This window comes from Petaurus breviceps, unplaced genomic scaffold, assembly GCF_028583685.1.
Source record: "Petaurus breviceps papuanus isolate PSGF00001 unplaced genomic scaffold, PetGlider_PUasm1.0 90784, whole genome shotgun sequence".
In the NCBI taxonomy this organism is placed as follows: Eukaryota; Metazoa; Chordata; class Mammalia; order Diprotodontia; family Petauridae; genus Petaurus; species Petaurus breviceps.
Genome location: NW_027187345.1, coordinates 1,686,349 through 1,704,738, shown reverse-complemented (window position 1 = coordinate 1,704,738; position 18,390 = coordinate 1,686,349).

Genomic DNA, 18,390 nt, shown 5'->3' with positions numbered 1-18,390 from the left:
CTTTTTGATTCATGTAGGGGCACAAGACATAAAACACCACTTTGGAAAGCAGGAGACCTCATATCACCTTCCCTTATAACGCCTGCTGGGTTGTGGGCTGCAATGTAGATTTAAAGTATTAATAATATTATATTTGTATAGCAATATATTTTTCAAAAATATGTTCACATGCACTTTTTTTCATTTGATCTTCACAAAAATGCTGAGGTGGGTAATGCAACCACTATGTTTGTTATTCTCATTTTAATGATGAGGAAACCAAGAATAAGGATTAAGCAGTTTGCCCAAGTTTGCATAACTAGTTAATGTAGTAGGGATAGGAACCTGGGAATAAAAAGAGCTGGCAGTAATGCTGAGGAATTCTTGAAATGGAGGTTTTTTTGTTGCTCAGTTGTATCTGACTCATGAGCCCCCCTTTTTTTTGCCATTTCCTTCTCCAGCTCGTTTTACAGATGAGGAAACTGTAGCAAACAGGGTCAAGTGACTTGCCCAGGGTCACGCAACTAGTAAATATCTGAGTACTTTTTCCACTATTTTTCAGTAACCCTGTAACTGTAAAGAAATGTAAAATGTAAAAAAATGTAAAGACATTCTATCCACTGTGTCACCTAGTTGCCCTTAAATGGAGGTGATGGCAAAGGTGATGGAGTGATAAGGCAAATTCAAGACTAGTTTTTGACTAGTCTTATTTTGGATAACTTGCTAATATTTTTGTTTCTTCTGACCTATGATTTCTCCAACTTGTTCCTAATGTATATTCTTAGAGGGGAACCTGGGAGCAACCTGATAGGTCCAATGACTTGCTGAGGCACACTCAGTTAGTGGGTGTCAGAGGTGGGACTTGAACTAGACTCTAAGACTTGCCCTGTCTGCCATAATGCTTTTTGCTTTTACATCCATGTAAGCACATAGTGGAAAAAACTATGACTGAGTCCTCTCTTTGACTTCTGAATCTTCTCTCTGCATCCATGAAAATAAATAGGGTTTCTTTTTCCAACTCTTGGAACAACACACTTTGATTTTCCCTTTTAAGAGAATTTGTAGCCTCCTAATTGCTTTTTCTCTATAAATGTAAACTGTAAAAAAATTACATGAGATTCCTCCAAGGCACCAAGAATCAGTCAATATACTTAAGATCATGATATTTTGGTTTATTTTTTGTGAAAGGAAAAATAACCCAACTTCTAAAACACCATCAAGACAGAAAGATTTCTTATGGTACTAATCTCCAGTTACTGTTCAAGCAGAAACAACCCACAACTTATCAGTGAGAAAGGAGCTGCAGTGGTTGCCAATTTTTAAAAGCAGACAAAACCTACTGAATGAAGGATTAATTTAAAATCTGATCATCTGGATATATGAAAATGGGGTCCATTAATAATAAAAAGGGAACTATTAAATAAAATGATATACCTTCTCTGAGCAGACTCAATCCCCACCTCAATAAAAGCACAGACATACATAAATATAGAATACCTAGGAAAATGTGTAATCTTTTCACAGCCCTAAGTTAAATATACTTTATGAATTTAATGTACACATGTACTCTATATAAAGTGCTTTAGTCTATAAAGCAGTGTATTTTCAGGTCAGTGGCTCTGATTCCTTTGCCTTAGTCTTATTGCTATTAAAATATTTTATTCCCTAATATCAAATAAGGATAGAAGAATTAAATTGCAAATTTAATAAATGGTTGCATTTAAGTAATATCAAGTAATGTATGTGTTTTTCAACATTCAGGCTATCAGGTATTTAATGTAAGCATTAGCGTGCCAAGTTAAGCACACACACACACACACACACACACACACACACACACTCCCTCACTTCCCTCCAATGTCTCGGATGATTGAATCGATTCTTCTAGTATAATTTGGTCAGCTCAGTACTCTGGAATTCCTATACATTGTTTTTTTGCTGATTATTTTCTTTGTTCTAGTTTCTTTCTACTCTAAGGATTCCAACTGTGGAAGGTTTATACCTGAAGCATTGCTATGAAATATTCAAAAGATGCTATATTTTATATTGCTGAATAAGCAGTCTGTTTATACTCTCCTGGTCAGGATCTGGTGTCTCATTGTTTCTTGGAAAAGGCTTATGTAGTGTGATTTTAAAAGTCCAGTTTAACACACATATTACTTTTACATTGTTCATCTTGGATTCAGGTATGCACTCAAGTTCAATCTCTATATTGTCACTATTCAAAAGATGACTATGCTAACAACTTTAATGAAAAGATGAAGTCATCATGAAGGAACTACCCTATCTTTTATCTTTTTCATCCTGAAATATTTCTTGGTATACCTATATCCCTTTTCTTCCTTCCTATGTAAGGAGAAGTAATTCTGATTTTCAAAGTCAAGCAGTCAATAAACAAGTATTTATTAAAAGCCTACTCTTTGCTAGGCACTACACTAAGTACTGGGGACATAAAGAAAGGAAAAAATAAGGGAGACAACATGTAAGCAGCTGTGCAGAAACAAGATATATGCAGAAGAAATAGGAGAAAAGCAAAGAAGAGAGGGCATTAGTATTAAGGGGGCTAGGGAAACACTTCTTGGAGAAGGTGATATTTTAGATGAGACTTGAAGGAACCTTGAGAAACCAGGCAAGCAGTGGAAATGAGGAGGGAGAGAATTCTAGGTATGGGGGAACAGCAAAATGGCCAACTTCTGACTTTGATCAAAGTAGCAAGAATCCTGGCTCTGGAATCAGAGAGTCTGGATTCAAATCTCACCTCTGACACTACCTATGGGAGCTTGGGCATCTGTTTCCTCATTTGTGAAATGAGGAAGAAACGACTTAGTTAGCTTCCAGCTCTGGACCTAGGAATCTGCATCTACACTACTCTACTCTGTCTGCCATATTAAACCACCATTGCATGAGTAACTCATGTAGGAAGCTGTACAGTGAAAGGAAATGGGACAGTAACTTGAAAGGGCAGAGTTGAAGGGAAAGTTGGAGGAAAACCTGGCCAAGTTTAAAAACAGAAGAAAAAGAGACTCTTAGAAGACTGAGTGGGCTGACCTTCCAATAATACCCCTTTTCAGTCTTCATTCTCATTGATCATACTAGCCATCATTAACTCCCTTCTTCTTGGTATTCTTCTTTCCTTCCTTGGTTTCTGTGACACCATACTTTCCTGCTTCTCATTCTCCTTCTTCTATAACTCCTACTAAGATTCCTTTACTGAGTCTTCTTCCTTTTACCCAAATGTGGATATTTCCCAAAGACTCAGTTCTTGGTCCTCCATTTTTGCTCCCTTTATAATGACTCTCTCTTGGAGATGCTATTTACTCATGGCTTTAACTATCCATCTTTCCTCCATTATTCAGAAATATATACCTCAGTTTTTATTTTTTTGCTTTTTGGAGGGAAATTGGGGTTAAGTGACTTGCACAAGATCACACGGCTAGTTTTTGTTTTAAGTGTCTGAGGCCGGATTTGAACTCAGGTACTCCTGACTCCAGGGCCAGTGCTCTCTATTCACTGTGCCACCTAGCCGCCCCTATATACCTCAGTTCTAATTCTTTCTCAAACTATAGACCTACATTTCCAAATGCCCATGTTGATAGAATGCTTCTATTTGAATATCTTTCTGATATCTCAAATGGAAGAAGTAAAGACAAGAAAAAATGTAGCAAAGGAGAAAGATAATTTTGGCAGAGCTTTGAATCAATATGGCCATTCTGAAAAGCGATTTGGAAATATACCCCCAGTGTCACTAAACTTTGTTCACCCTTTGACTAAATGATAACATTACTAGATCTAAAATGCACCTTTTTCATCACCTATGCTCAACTCATGCTTTGACAATCTATTTTCTAAACACTTCCCTCTACTAAAACTGCACTCTAAAACATCACCAGTGATTCCTCAATCACCAAATTCACTGGCCTTTTCCAGTCCTCATTTTGATTTTGACCTTGCCTAAACATTCAGCTCTGTTGGCCATCCCTTGTTTTTCATTCTGTTTCTTTCCTAGACATTAAGCTGTCCTGATTTTTCTTTATGTTTTCTCTTACTTTGGTCCCTTTATTGATTTCTCTTCTTCCTCTTTTCCTTTAAATGTGGCTATTCATCAAGACTCAGTCCATGGACCTATGTTTTGTTCTCTACCATCTCTCTTAGGGATTTAATCCATACATTGCTCCAACTATTACCTTTATTTTGCTAATTCCTAAATCTACATCTTTAGCTCTTACCTTTATCCTATACCTTAGCATTAAATTTCCAAATATCTATTGGACAGTTTTACAAGGAAACCCTGATGCATGTCACTTAATAAACTTAAAATATCCAAACACTGAATACATCATCTATACCCTCCTTAAACTGGCTCTCCTTTTCTGACTTTTCTTTGTTATTATTTTAGACAATCAAACTATAAATTTGGAAGACATATTTGATTTCTTTCTTGTTCTGCTTTGATATTTAATTAATTACGAATGCGTGATGGCATAATGGCAAGAGCATTAAAACAAGAATTAGGAGAGCCTGGGTTACAGTGCCAGCTCTACTGATAACTAGGTGGGCACCTTGGATACTCAGAAGTGGGCGATCTCTAGCACTCAGTTTCCTTACTCGTAGAATAAGATGATTGAACTGTATGTTTTCTAAGGTCCTCTCTCAGTTCTAAGATTCCAAGCTTAGCATTGTTGACTTGATTTGCTTCTATCATCTTTCCAGTGGAATCTTGCTTGGCCCATCAGGAGGGAGGAAGCAGTTCTCCTGATAAGTAGTTATAACATTCAAAGGATAATGGATTCATATATAGATCTTGGAGATTATATAATCCAAGCCTGCCATTTTGCAGATGAGGAAACAGACCCAGAAAATGGTTTTCCAATGATTTGGCAGATAGTAAGTAGCAGAAACAAAGAATTGAACTCAACCCTCCTCTGTCCCCAAATATACCATGCTTTATGCTACACGTCTCTAACTGTGTACTATCTGTATAATTTGAGCATGTGATGATACTTTCCCCTAAGCCTTCCCATTTTGGCTAGGGAAATACAATTTTCTAAACTGATAGTAAAATTTCCTGATGGAGCACCTACCTACTTTCAATATTTATAGTTAGGTTGCTTTCTTCAGGAGCTCATTCTTTTTTTTTTTTTTAAGCAATCGGGGTTAAGTAACTTGCTCAAGGTTACACGGCCAGTTATTATTTCTGGGTGTGGTGCTGTCTGAGCCCGGGATTCGATCTCCAGGTCGTCCCAACACTGGAGCTGGTGCTCTTACTCGCTGAGCCACCTGGCCGCCCCTAGGAGCTCATTCTTACTGAAGTTCAACTCCCAGAAGCTGGAAAATTCTCAAATTCTAAAGCCTGTCAATTCTTCCTTTGAAATACCTCTTGTAATTATCTCTTTCTTTCCATATAGATTACTGAGATAGTCTCTTAATTAGTGTTTCTGGCTGCGGTTGCTCCAATCCATCCTGCATAAATTAATTTCCTTCTTATTAGATCTCTTTCCTATCACCTAAAACATAATGTCCAAACTCATCATTCTAACATTCAAGGCTCTCCACTATCAGATTCTAACCTGACACAGAGCAAGAGCTTGATCAATATTTGTTGTTCATTTGATTGATTTAATACTTTAGCACTCTTTATGACCCTTTATCAGGGGTACGTAACCTGGCATCTGTGAACTTAAAAAAATATTTTGATTACTGTATTTCAGTATAATTAATTTCCTTTGTAATCCTGAATATTTTATTTTATGCATTTAAAAACATTCTGAAGAATCTGTAGACTTCACCAGACTATGAAAGGTTTCCATGACTCAAAAAAGGTTAACAACCCCTGTGTTATATAGTAAACTTCTCAACTAGACTCTTAACTCCTATACATTATTTTGTATTTGACAGGCACTTAAAAAGAGAATAGAATATAAATTTAGATTGGGAAAGTATTGTAAAGGTCTTTTAGTCCAAACATTTCATTTTATCAATGAAGAAACTGAGACCCAGAGACACATGTTGACTTGTCCAAAACCATGAAGATAGTTAGTGTCACAGTTAAGATTCTATCCAAGGGTGGGCGGCTAGGTGGCGCAGTGAGTAGAGCACTGGCCCTGGAGTCAGGAGGACCAGAGTTCGGTTCTGGCCTCAGACACTTAACACCCACACACACAAAAAAAATAGCCGTGTAACCTTGGGCAAGTTACTTAACCCCAATTGCCCTCCAAAAGGAAAAAAAAAAAAAAAAAAAAGTGTGTCCTGTGGAATTTTTAGGGGCGGCCAGGTGGCTCAGCGAGTAAGAGCACCGGTTCCAGTGTCGGGATGACCTGTATCAAATCCGGGCTCAGATACTCAGCACCACACCCAGAAATAACTGGCCGTGTAATCTTGAGCAAGTTACTTAACCCCGATTGCTTATATAAAAAAAAAAGATTCTATCCAAGGTCCTTTGATTCCAAACCCAATGTTCTTCTCACTGCACTACATTGTCTTAAATATTCATTGACTTGAAGTGTATGAATCCAATGCATCTGCCAATATTTAGTATATTCACTGTTCTCCCAACACATGTTCATTGCCACTTTTGTGTAAGTAAATGACTTGTTTTTGAGTGAGCAGCTAATCCTAAAATAGTTACCCTGACATATCACTTGTCCTAAATCCTATTCTAAAATATTATCATTACCATATCTTACAGTTGAGGAAACTGAGGTGTAGAGAGTTTAAGAGAATTGCCCCTGTCAATAGAGCTAGAAAGTCAAAAGCAAGAGATTGGAACCCAGGTCTTTTTGGACCCGTAAGTACAGTGTTCTTTCTGCTATGTTTCCAGCTGTGTAAATGGAGTAGATAGTATTTAAACCTAGTTCTGGTGACTAATCCAGGATTATTTTCACTGTGGTGACATTTTGCCTTAAATTGAGATTTATTTTCCTTTGCATAAATGCTATTCCCCCTTTGAAATGATAAATTCCTTGACCACAGGGACTATGCTTTATATTTCTTTGTCTCCCTTATGGAACTAAGTAAAGGTTTATTATTTCAATTTATTGACTGACATTCCCTATCCCTCTTCCAATATTCCAGTCTTGATCCAGTTCTAGAAGTACATCAGCCTCTGAGGATGTCAATGAGGTAAATAAAGGGCAATTGTGTAGCTTTCACTTGATTATTGTGGGACTTCAGATAGATATAATTACCAAGGCTCCTCATTTTCCTGTGTCTGTTTTCTGTTTTGCTGTTGACCACCCCTCTCATCACCTAACACACATATAGAAGAAAAGAGGAACAATAACCAGAGAATCATTGTTGGAGTCAAAAAGATCAGGGTTAAAGTCTTGCTCTTGATCCAAGACAAGTCATTTAACTTATCAGTGTCCCAGGTGACCCTCTGAGACTGTAAATTACAAAGGGATTGAATATTTATAACAGTGTAGGGTGTCCCCATACTGTTTCTTCTCCTACACTTGGACTTCTTAACTTTTTTTTATTTTTTCCTAGGGACCCCTTTGGCAGTCTAGTGAAACTTAAGGAGCTCTTCCCAGAATAATGTTTTTAAGTGCATAAAATACATAGGATTAGAAAATAAAGCAATAACATTGAAATTTGAATATCTAGCTGGCACAGTAGATAGAGCAGTAGGCATGGAATAAGAAAGATCTGAGTTCAAATCCAGATTTGGATACTTACTAACTATGTAACCCTGGGCAAGCCACTTGATCCCTGCCTTCCTCAGTTTCCTCATTTGTAATTTGGGGATACTCATTAATTCTACTACCTACATTCTAGGGTTCTTGTGAGGATAAAATGCTATAATGTTTATAAAGTGCTTTGCATACCCTAAAACACTATAAATGCTAGTGATTATATACAAATTGATTTTTTAAAAGTTCATGGATTCTCATGGCAAAGTTAACCCTTGCAACACTCTGATGAAATCACAAATCCAAATTTTGTCATCCCTGAGGAAAAAAAATTCTTTTACCACAATGTACCTTTGCTTCGTGTGAAATCATCTCCTAAAATTTACTTATTCTAGAAGAAAAAAATATCAATATGTGCCTGAATTTGTTTTTCTGAAGTGCATTCTATTACTCTTGCCCTTCTCACAGGACAAATAATGACTTTTGTGGCTTGCAATTCTAATGAATGAGAATGCAATGTTAAAGCTTTCATTTTTTTCCTCCCATTGTATTTCATTTGGTGCCTGCCTTTAGCTTCATACAAAATGCTTTCTAAATGCAGTTTCTTATCACGGGTTCCGTCTAAAATAAAATATACACCACCCCTGGAGCACACAAGCTGCTTACGTACCAGGCCAATATATCTTGGGGAGAGGTCTGTGTGATGCATAGACTATGGCTTAAAAAATCCAATTCAGCAGCAAGTATTTAGAACTGCTCAGTGGGAGAAAAAGAAAGAAGGAAATAGGAAGGGAATTAATTAATTAGTTCTTTCTTCCCTCCCCTATCCCTTAAAGGTTTTTTTTTCTAGCTTATGTCCTCATACACAATGTGGCAGGTCGTATACCTGTGCACTTGAAGTCAGGAGGACATTAGGGAGACATATTGAAATGGCTTATACACTCTGAAATAAAATCCTTTTCTAAAAGCTTCAGTAACTAGTTTTTCTACAGAGAAAGTCTGTTCAATTCACTACTTTTCTTCAGGGTAGATGGAAGAGGTGCACAAAGAATGGGAGGAATTTCTATTCCAAAGTGTCGCAATGGATGGTGTGCCAGGTCTGGAGTCAGAAAGACCCAAGTTCAAATCAGGCCTCAGATACTTACTAGCCATGTGACCCTGGGCAGATCACTTAACCTTTGTTTGCCTCAGTTTTCTCACCTGTAAAATGGGGATTAATAGGATATACATTCTTGTGAATGTATATTCACAAATCACATTGTTGTGAGCATCAAATGAAATAATGTAAAGTGCTTAGCACTATGTCTGGTGCATAGTAGGAGCCACATAAACATTGTTGTTCAACTGTGTCCAATTCTTTGTGATCCCATTCGAGTTTCTCTTGGCAAAGATACTGCCATTTCCTTCTCCTGCTCATTTTACAGATGAGGAAACTGAGGCCAAAGGGTTAAGTGACTTGCTCAGGGTCACAGAGCTAATAAGTTTCTGAGGACATATTTGAACTCAGGAAGATGAGTCTTCCTGATTCCCAGTCCAGTGTTCTATCTATTATGCCACCTAGCTTCCCAAAATAAAAGTTAGCTATTATTATTATCATCACTATTTTATTGTTATTATTATTGCAGGTAGGTGGTACAGTGGATAGAATGCCAGGTATGGAGTCAGGAAGAATCATCTTCATGAGTTCAAATCCTCCCTCAGACACTTACTAGATGTGTGACCTTAGGCAAGTCACTTAACCCTGTTTACCTCACTTTCCTCATGTATCAAATGAGCTGGAAAAGAAAATGGCAAATCACTCCAGTATCTTTGACAAGAAAAACCCAAATGGGGTCACAAGGTGGTGTAAGCAACTAAAATGACTGAACAACAAAAAAACCAAAATTATTGCTGTTGTTGTCATTGTTGTTAAATAGGGTCTACTCTCTAGATGCATGCCAGTAATTCTTTCAGGTCACATTCTCAGGCAACAGTTCTAATAAATCCCTGGAGATCTTTGATAAGAGATTTAAAGTCTTTGGGTTAGAATGCAAACTTTTGAGGGCAGGAAATTTCCACTTGCATCATTCTATTTCTAGTGCTTAACACAGGAGCATAAAGTAAGTTTGATTGACTGATGGTTGCAGACAACAGCTTCCTGGACTTGCTGCCATTCAATTTAATCCAGCAGATGGTGCTTATCAAGCAACTATCATATACAAAGACTGTGTTAGGTTCAAGAAAATAAAAGACCAAAATGAATCTGTCTCTGTCCTCAAGGAACTTCTACATTCTCTTAAGATGTTCCTCCCATTGGAACTGTGTTACAGAAAGTGTTTCTTCAGTGAAGCCTAGTATTATTGAATCAGAGACTCTCAGACATGGAAGGGACTTGGGAAGCCTTTTAATCTGCCCCATGCTTGAGTAGGAAACCTCTCTACTATTTCCCTAATAAGTAATATTCAGTTTCTACTTGATAATAATTTGTTGTTCTGATGTTTCAGTCGTGTTTGACTCTTTATGACCCCATTTGGAGTTTTCTTGGCAAAGTTACTGGAGTGGTCTGCCATTTCATTCTCCAGCTCATCTGACAGGTGAGGAAACAGGCAAACTGGGCTAAGTGACTTGCCCAGGGTTACACAGCTAGTTAGTGTCTGGGGTCACATTTGAACTCAGATCCTCCCGACTCTAGGACTGGTGCTCTCTCACTACCCCCAGGGGGTCCTGATTACAAATTGTAATCCTCCTATGACTTAAAAGACACTGATTAGGAACCCTGGCCAATAAATTCATTACCCTGCAGTGACCTGGAAAGGAGTCTTCCTTTTAGTTTCACTGATGTTCTACTATAGTTTCACATAGTGTGGTAGTAAGCCCATACCTGAAGCCTCTCTAGCTTTCAAGGACCCACTAGGGCCTGTCCCTGGAACACATCCCCACAATGAAGAAATATTAGAACAAGACTTTAAGTACAGAAATTCTGGGAACTATGTGTTAAGTCATCTTAACGTCACATGAGCTTTTTTAAGCGCTGTGTCATACTACAGATCCATATTGAGCTAGTCATGACTTACCCTGTCCTAAAGGTATACATTTTATGTTTTTAACCTGAGTGTAAGATGTTTACATTTGTTTCTATTATGTTTATTCTTTTCGGTTATAGTCCATGTTTCTAGGCTGTGATATATCCAAACTCCTTGTCTATTTCCACTTTCTGTATCTGCAGTCTGAATGTAATGTACCTTGGTTATAATGTTGCTTCAGTTTGCCTCTTTTAAATTCATCCAGATTTTCTTCACTAAGCTTCCTCTCTCTGGTTCTTAAATATCTCCATATAAATATATAGTTAATTTTGTTTAGATAATTTGAGGCTATTGTTGGTAGTTGATCCAACATTATGGAGAGCAATTTGAAACTATGCACACAGGGCTATAAAACTGTGTGTACCCTTTGATCCAACGATACCATTACTAATTTTGTATCCCAAAGAGATTGTAAAAAAGGGGAAAAGGACCCACATGTGCAAAAATATTTATAGCTGCTCTTTTTGTGGTAGCAAAGATCTGGAAACTGAGGGGATGTCCATTAACTGGGGAATAGATGACTAGTTGTGGTATATCAATATAGTGGTTGTTCTATAAGAAATGATAAACCGACCGATTTCAGAAAAACCTGGAAAGACTTAAATGAACTGATACTGAGTGAAGTGAGCAGAACTGGGAAAACGGAGTGTACAGCAACAGCAACATTGTGCAGTGACCAACTTTGATAGACTTATCTCTTCTCATCAATGCAGTTGATCTAAGACAACTCCAAAAGTCTCACGATGGAAAATGCTGTCCACATCCAGAGAAAGAACAATGGAGTCTGAATGCAAATAGAAGCATACTATTTTCTCCCTCTTTTATTTTTTTCCCTTGGTTTTTACCTTTTGCTCTGATTTTTCTTTCACAACATGACTAATGTGGAAATATGTTTGATATGATTGTACATGTATAGCCTATATCAGATTTCATGACATCTTGGGTAGGGGAAAGGGTAGAGATGAGGAAAAATGTAGAACTCAATCTTATAAAAATAAATGTTTAAAACTAAAAATTAATTAATTTTTGTGTTAAAGAAAATTTGAGGCTATTTGAGGATTTGCTGAGACCAGTGTGAAAGATTCAAAGAACATATTCAAAAGAGCTAAAAGAATAGAGGGAAAACAGGCAGGTTAGGGATGAGTGAGATAATAAGACTGGGTAAAATAGTGCAAAGAGTTTGGAAGGAAGGTAGAGTGACAATGTTTCAAGTACCTGTGTTGGTGAGATTGGATGAGGTGGTTTGGGCAACCATTATGGGAGGCAGCCGATTGGTGTGGCATACTTGGTTCTTGGAAACTGATCAATAGAGGATTTTCAGAATTAATTGTCTCTGGAGTTAAACACAGACTTTGTCTCCCTGTCATTTTAGTGTGTACCTCCAAGTTTCTCCCATGTATCAGTCAATGTACTAATGGAGGGAAGTGGGATTCTGGTCTCTGAGCTCTAGGTGAAGAGAGCTGATTGGATATTGGTCCTCGGCACAAGACTCTTTGGGAGTGGACATTTCAATAGCTGATAGTTTATTATCTTGCTAAGCACTTAGTGGGAATCTCTTGAAGCCAACTCTTTCTTCATCCTCCCACCTCCACCCCATCTAATCTATAGCTTTTTTTTTTTGAGGGGAGGTGGTTCAGATCTTTGTCTTCATTAATATAGAGAATTCCTGGGAAGAACCCTTTATATCAATGCAGGTCTGCAGCTTTAGAGAGTGGTTTGGGGCAGTAAGAGGCTAAGACACTTGCCCAGGGTCACACGAGCAGCATATATCTATCTCTCACTTATATCACTATCATCTTGACGTACCTCAGTTTCTTCATTTGCAAAATGAGGGGGTTAGACTTTACATCCTATAAAACCCCTTCCAATTCCAAAACTGTGATCCTGTTATCTATATCTATACAATTTGTATCTATAGAACTTATAAAAGAGAATGACACCCCACAAAGGAATGATTTCAGAAGGGAGAGAGCAGACCAGAGAGGAGGAGAACAATAGTCATACTTCTTTTTCTTGGAATGGTGGGAAGGGGTTGTTCATGGGCTGATTATATGGATTTCAGCCTTGGGGTTTTTATTTTTATACAAGTTCCAGCAGTGTGGAGGAGCTGTAAAACCATAACTGAGTGGGTAAAAGGAGTGAGAAATGAATATAGGTGTTAATTAGACAGCACTAAATAAGCAGAGCAGTGAAATATGAAGAGTTGAACAGCAAGGACTGCCTGTACTCTCTTCAATGCTTCTCAATCCAAATTCGAGTATTGCAGGGACAGGCACAGTTGTAATTTCCTCAAAACAGCTTCAGGTTTGGGAGTTATGTCAGATAAAAGAGAACATTGAATCAAGATTGAAATGACTCACTAAAAACTACACCCAATTCCTAGGCGTGTATTGACAAGGAACCTGGGTTTTAAAGCTGATCTACCAAATGTATTCTGCTGTGTTGTACAGCCCTGAAATTCATAATGAGATTGATATTGACATTTTAATTAACTGCTTTCTCTCTCTCTTGCTCTTCTTTGTCACTCAAAGTTTCGTCAACTATTTGCAATCCAGCATCACAATAACGCATTCTGATGGTGGCTCGAGCTGCTGCTGTATGACTAATTTGGTGATGTGTTCCTTATGTCCCATTGCTTCATTTGGAGCCAGCTGCCATTCATACTTGTTACTCTCACATTTTCACTGGTTTGATAGACTATTCTCAATAGCAGGGCATCTATAATGAAGCAAAGCACACACACACAAAAGGATAAACAAACCAAAAAAAAAAAAAAAACCAAAACAACCCACAACACATATATCTTCTCTAAAGCAATCCACTCACCCAGAAAATGTCCTGGAAAACTTGGAGAGTGCCTTGTGTAAGAAACTGGACTCTTCAAATGTAAGGACCAAGGTTGTGTATACAGGATGCCTGACATCTCTCAAAAACTAGATACTCAATGGAGCGAATGTATGTCAAATCCTTTGCAAACTATGTGTTGTACCCTCTGTGTTGTCTATTATTTTTTTAAATAAGTTTTGCAGAAGGCTTTTGCTTGTAAATCATGATTGTTTCTGGTCAAATTGCAATTCCCTAGAATTGCCACCATAAGAGCATATAGCTCTAGGGCTAGAAGGAACCTCAGAGACCATCTGGTCCAACCTCTTCATTTTACTCCTGAGACTGAGGCAGGAAAGCTCATTGACTTGCCCAAGGAAACCCACGTTTTAACAATGATAAACAGCGAAGTAAAACAATTGATACAATAACCACATCTGACAACAGAAGCAATGTTCTCCCTTTATAAGCCCCTATCTCTCTGCCAAGATGAGAAGAGAGAGGTATGTTTCATTGTCTATTCTCAGGGGCCATTATTGTTTTTTGTTACTCATAGTTGAGCTTCCTTTCAGTGATTTGTTTTCACTTATAGCTTCTCATTTTAGCCATTGTGTATCTTATGGTTCTACTCATTAACTATGCATTAGTTCATATAAATCTTCCCATTTCTCTCTGAATGCCTCATGTACTCCATTCCTTATTGCACAATAATATCTCATGAGATTCTTATGTTCCAGTGACTTTGGTCTTCTTGCTGTTCCCTGAACAAGACCCTCCGTTTCTTGGTGCCAGGCATTTTCTTTGACTTTCCCCTGCCTGGAATGCTTTCCTTTCTCATCTCTGGCTACTGGCTTTCCTGGCTTTCTTTAGGTCTCAACTAAAATCCCTCTTTTATAGGAAACTTTTCTCAATGCCTTTTGATTCTAGTGGTTTAACTCTATTAATCAGTTTCTATTTATCCTGTCTATAGCTTATGTGTGTGTGTGTGTGTGTGTGTGTGTGTGTATCTTGGTATGTTGTCTACTCTATTAGAGCTTGGGTCTTGTCTTTTGTCTCTTTTTGTATCCCCAAAGCTTAGCATAGTGCCTGGTACATAGTAGGCACTTAATAAATGTTTAATGATTGACTTGTTGGTATATGAAAGGCAATATAATTCAGTGGTTAGAGGGCTGGCTAATTCAGCAAGACCAAGGTTAGAGTTTCATTTCTGACATATATTGGCTGTGTGAGTCTAGGAATTTAACCTCTTAGCAACCTAAGCAACTCTTTAACAGCATGTACATTCTAGGGAAGATGTGATGAAATTAGTAATTAAATTAGTAGAGGAAGCTTACTTACCTGGGAGTTCCCCGTATCAATGAAATCACTGGCCTGAATTTTGTCACTATCTATAATATATTCATGCACCACCATTTATTAGACATTTACCAGTTTATGGACACTGTTTTATATCCATTTTCTTCTCCTCCTCCTCCTTTCTTTTTGCAAGGCAATTAGGGCTAAGTGACTTGAACAAGGTCACACAGCCAGTAAGTGTGTCAGGTGTCTGAGGCTGGATCTGAACTCAGGTCCTCCTGACTTCAGGGCCAGTGGTCTATTAATTGTGCCACCTAAATGCCCCCAATCCACTTCTTACCATAAACAAACTAGCCATTACTGTTATTCATATATTTCCAGAAGCCACTCATTTGTCACTGTTAAAAAGCAAATATCCATATTTTTTATACTTTTTTCCCTACAAGATGTGATTTATTAGTATAGGAAGATAAGAGCCTTAGGGAGTTGTCTGGGACTCTGTGAAGTTTACTTGACCTCATAGCCAACATGTATGAGAGACAGAATTTGAACCCAGGTCTTGCTCTGAGGATAGCTCTCTGTCACATTGCTTTTTATTACCATCGTTAATAACAGTTCTTGTTTTTACCCACAAGGATGGCATTCTAGAGATAACCTTAAGCCAATCTGCCAGGGGAAAAACCTGGGGAAAAATGGTTCTTAGGAATTGTCACAATATGTGAAAGTACTTCAGATGTATGGGAAGATAAAAACTAGAGCTTTTTGTCATTTTTATATGGTATCTTTCTGATTTATGGATTTGGACTCTCAGCTCCCATACAGAACAATGTGTTTAAGAATCTATTATTGGAATCCTTCCATAGCACAAATTAGTTTGTTCCCAGAGATGAATTTATTTGCTGTTGTATATGGTTTTTAGAAATGCCATTCTTGTCCTCTGTTTTAGGGGACATCCATTCTTGGTCCAGTGACATCACTGATCAGACCTGTCCCAAATTTTGCATCAAATCTAAGTATATTTCCTGATAAATGACAAATACAAATTTAGCTACAAAGGTTTCTATTTCTTGGACTGTAGGACAATTAATTATCATTTCAAATAAATTATAATTTCAATTTCCAATCTAGTGGAACAATGTTCCATTGTGCTGTAATGCATGCTTAGCATTCATATTAGCCAAATGAAAGCAAGAGGAAAATAAATGGGAGAAAACTTCATTTCTCTTTTTGAAAAGAAGAGAAATGAAGATAATATTGTTCTCCAAATGTTGCAGCTCAGCTGCTTATTTGGTTCATGTGTATTGACTCACCATTTCCAAACAACTGCATGAAAGCCTCCCTGTCATATTTTGTACTGAATTGTGGAAGACAAAATATAACCTGGGAGGAAGTGGGGTGCAGTGGTGAGTGATGGACTTGGAATCAGAAACATCTGGGTTCAACCCCTTATTATGTGACAATGCATGGGCAAAACACACAATCTCTGTTGGTTGGTCAGTCAATAGCATTTATTAAGCATTATGTGCCAGGCACTGTGTTAAGCACTGGGAATACAAACAAAAGCCAAAAGAGTGCCCCTGCCCTTAAGAAGCTTACATTCTAATGGAGCCAGACAATACATGAAAAGAAACTGAAAGGGGAAGTGAAGCTGCGGAGAGAGGGGGGAGCTGTGAATGGGAGGAAATGATGGAGAAGTCCAGAGAAGTTGAGTCTGGTGGGAAATTAAGAGGCACAAATGGTTCTCTAAGACAGTAAGTTTTAGTTGGATTGTGGTTGAGACAAAAAAATCAGAAGTCCTTGGTGTAGTCCTGAAGATACCATAATTAGCGGTTTTAGGTTTTTTTAAAAAATATTATTAATTTTCTTATCTGTCCTGTGCACTCACAAGACCAATGTCCTGTAATATCATTCTGGGAGGATTACTTTCTTTGAAGCTTTCTTTACTGCATAGAATGTTTTATGGGCATTATTTGGTTTGAAGTTGTAATAAAATGAAGCACTAGTAGAGTATTTAACAATTAATAAAAGGAGATTTATGTGAATTTGGCACTGAAAGGATATATTACTGGTTTTATATAGATTCTTTTTCCTGACTCCCCATGTAGAAATGCATCTGATCAGTGAGTTAGAGTATGGTGACTCACATGGTTGTAGGAAGCTACCAAATTTAAGGGAGCATGGGGGAGGGAATGAATCCTTGAGTGCTAGCCTCATAATATCATAGATTTAGAGCTGGGAGGGGCCATTGGGAGGTTATTATGTTCGAACTCTCATTTTACAGTTGAATTAACTGAGTTACAGAAAGGTCAATTGACTTGGCTGGGATAACATTTCTTTTTTCTTTTTTTTTTTTTCAGCAATCAGGGTTAAGTAACCTGCTCAAGGTTACACGGCCAGGTGTTTCTGGGTGGGTGCTAAGTGTCTGAGCCCAGATTCGATCCCCAGGTTAGCCTGACATTGGAGCTGGTGCTCTTATTCGCTGTGCTACCTGGCTGCCCCTGGGATAACATTTCTAATAAGCATTTAAAGTGAATTTGAACCCAATTCTTCCTGACTCTAAGACCCTCGCTTTATGTATTACTAAAGACCCCCTCTTTTATGCACTTATATAACCAAGGAGCAGTTCCAGTGGCTAAATTCTTAGTTTTATTCAGACTATTCAAGTCTTAAGTCAATTTCCTTATTTTTAGATTACAAAACAAAACAAAAACTAACATAGCCTACATCAGAGATATCAAACTTCTGGCTTGCTGTTTTGCCAAGGTGATGATGGCAATGTAATTCTGAATTGCAAAATATAATAGACTCTCCATATAGAAGACAGAGGGAAAACATTTATTCAGACACCAGAAAGCCAAATCCCAACACCAGGAAACTGAATTTGTCATATCAACAAAGAAGTTAATACACCATAACACAGCAGAGAACCACACCATCCCAAAGCCTTCCCACAAACAAACACTCACAAACCTAGCTGTTTCCCTGACCATGCTTTCTCTCCCTCAATTCTAACTGTTCTGACTCCCAGCTTCCTCTGACCTAGCTCCACACTTCTTGTTCCACCCTTTCAGCAAACTCCTCCCACCACAGACTCCATGTGATTACAATTGGTCTATTAAGAGGAAGGGAAGATCTTCAGATTCCCATTACCATTGCACCTGCTAGTCACAACAAAGTATAGCTGAACCAGATTGGGAAATTAAAAAAAAAATACAATAAAACATAGAGAATGCTAATTTGAGATTTTCTAAGTCCATATGTAGCTGCAGGGATCCATTTCTATTTGAGTCTGACACCACTTGCCTACATGGTAGGTAAGGTAGATATTGCTTCTATTTTCTATTTTACTAAAAGGTAGCTAGGTATTATAGTAGAGTTCTGGATATAGATTTAGGAAGACCTGAGTTCAAATCCTACCTTAGACACTTAGAATGATCCTGGGGAAATCATTTAATCACTCAACCTCAATTTCTTTATCTGTAAAATGAGAATAGTAATAGAATCAACCTCATAGGTTTGTCCTGAGGATCAAATGAGGCAATACTACTATTGTTATTATTATGAGATAACATTACTATTATTACTTTAGAATGGCATGCAGC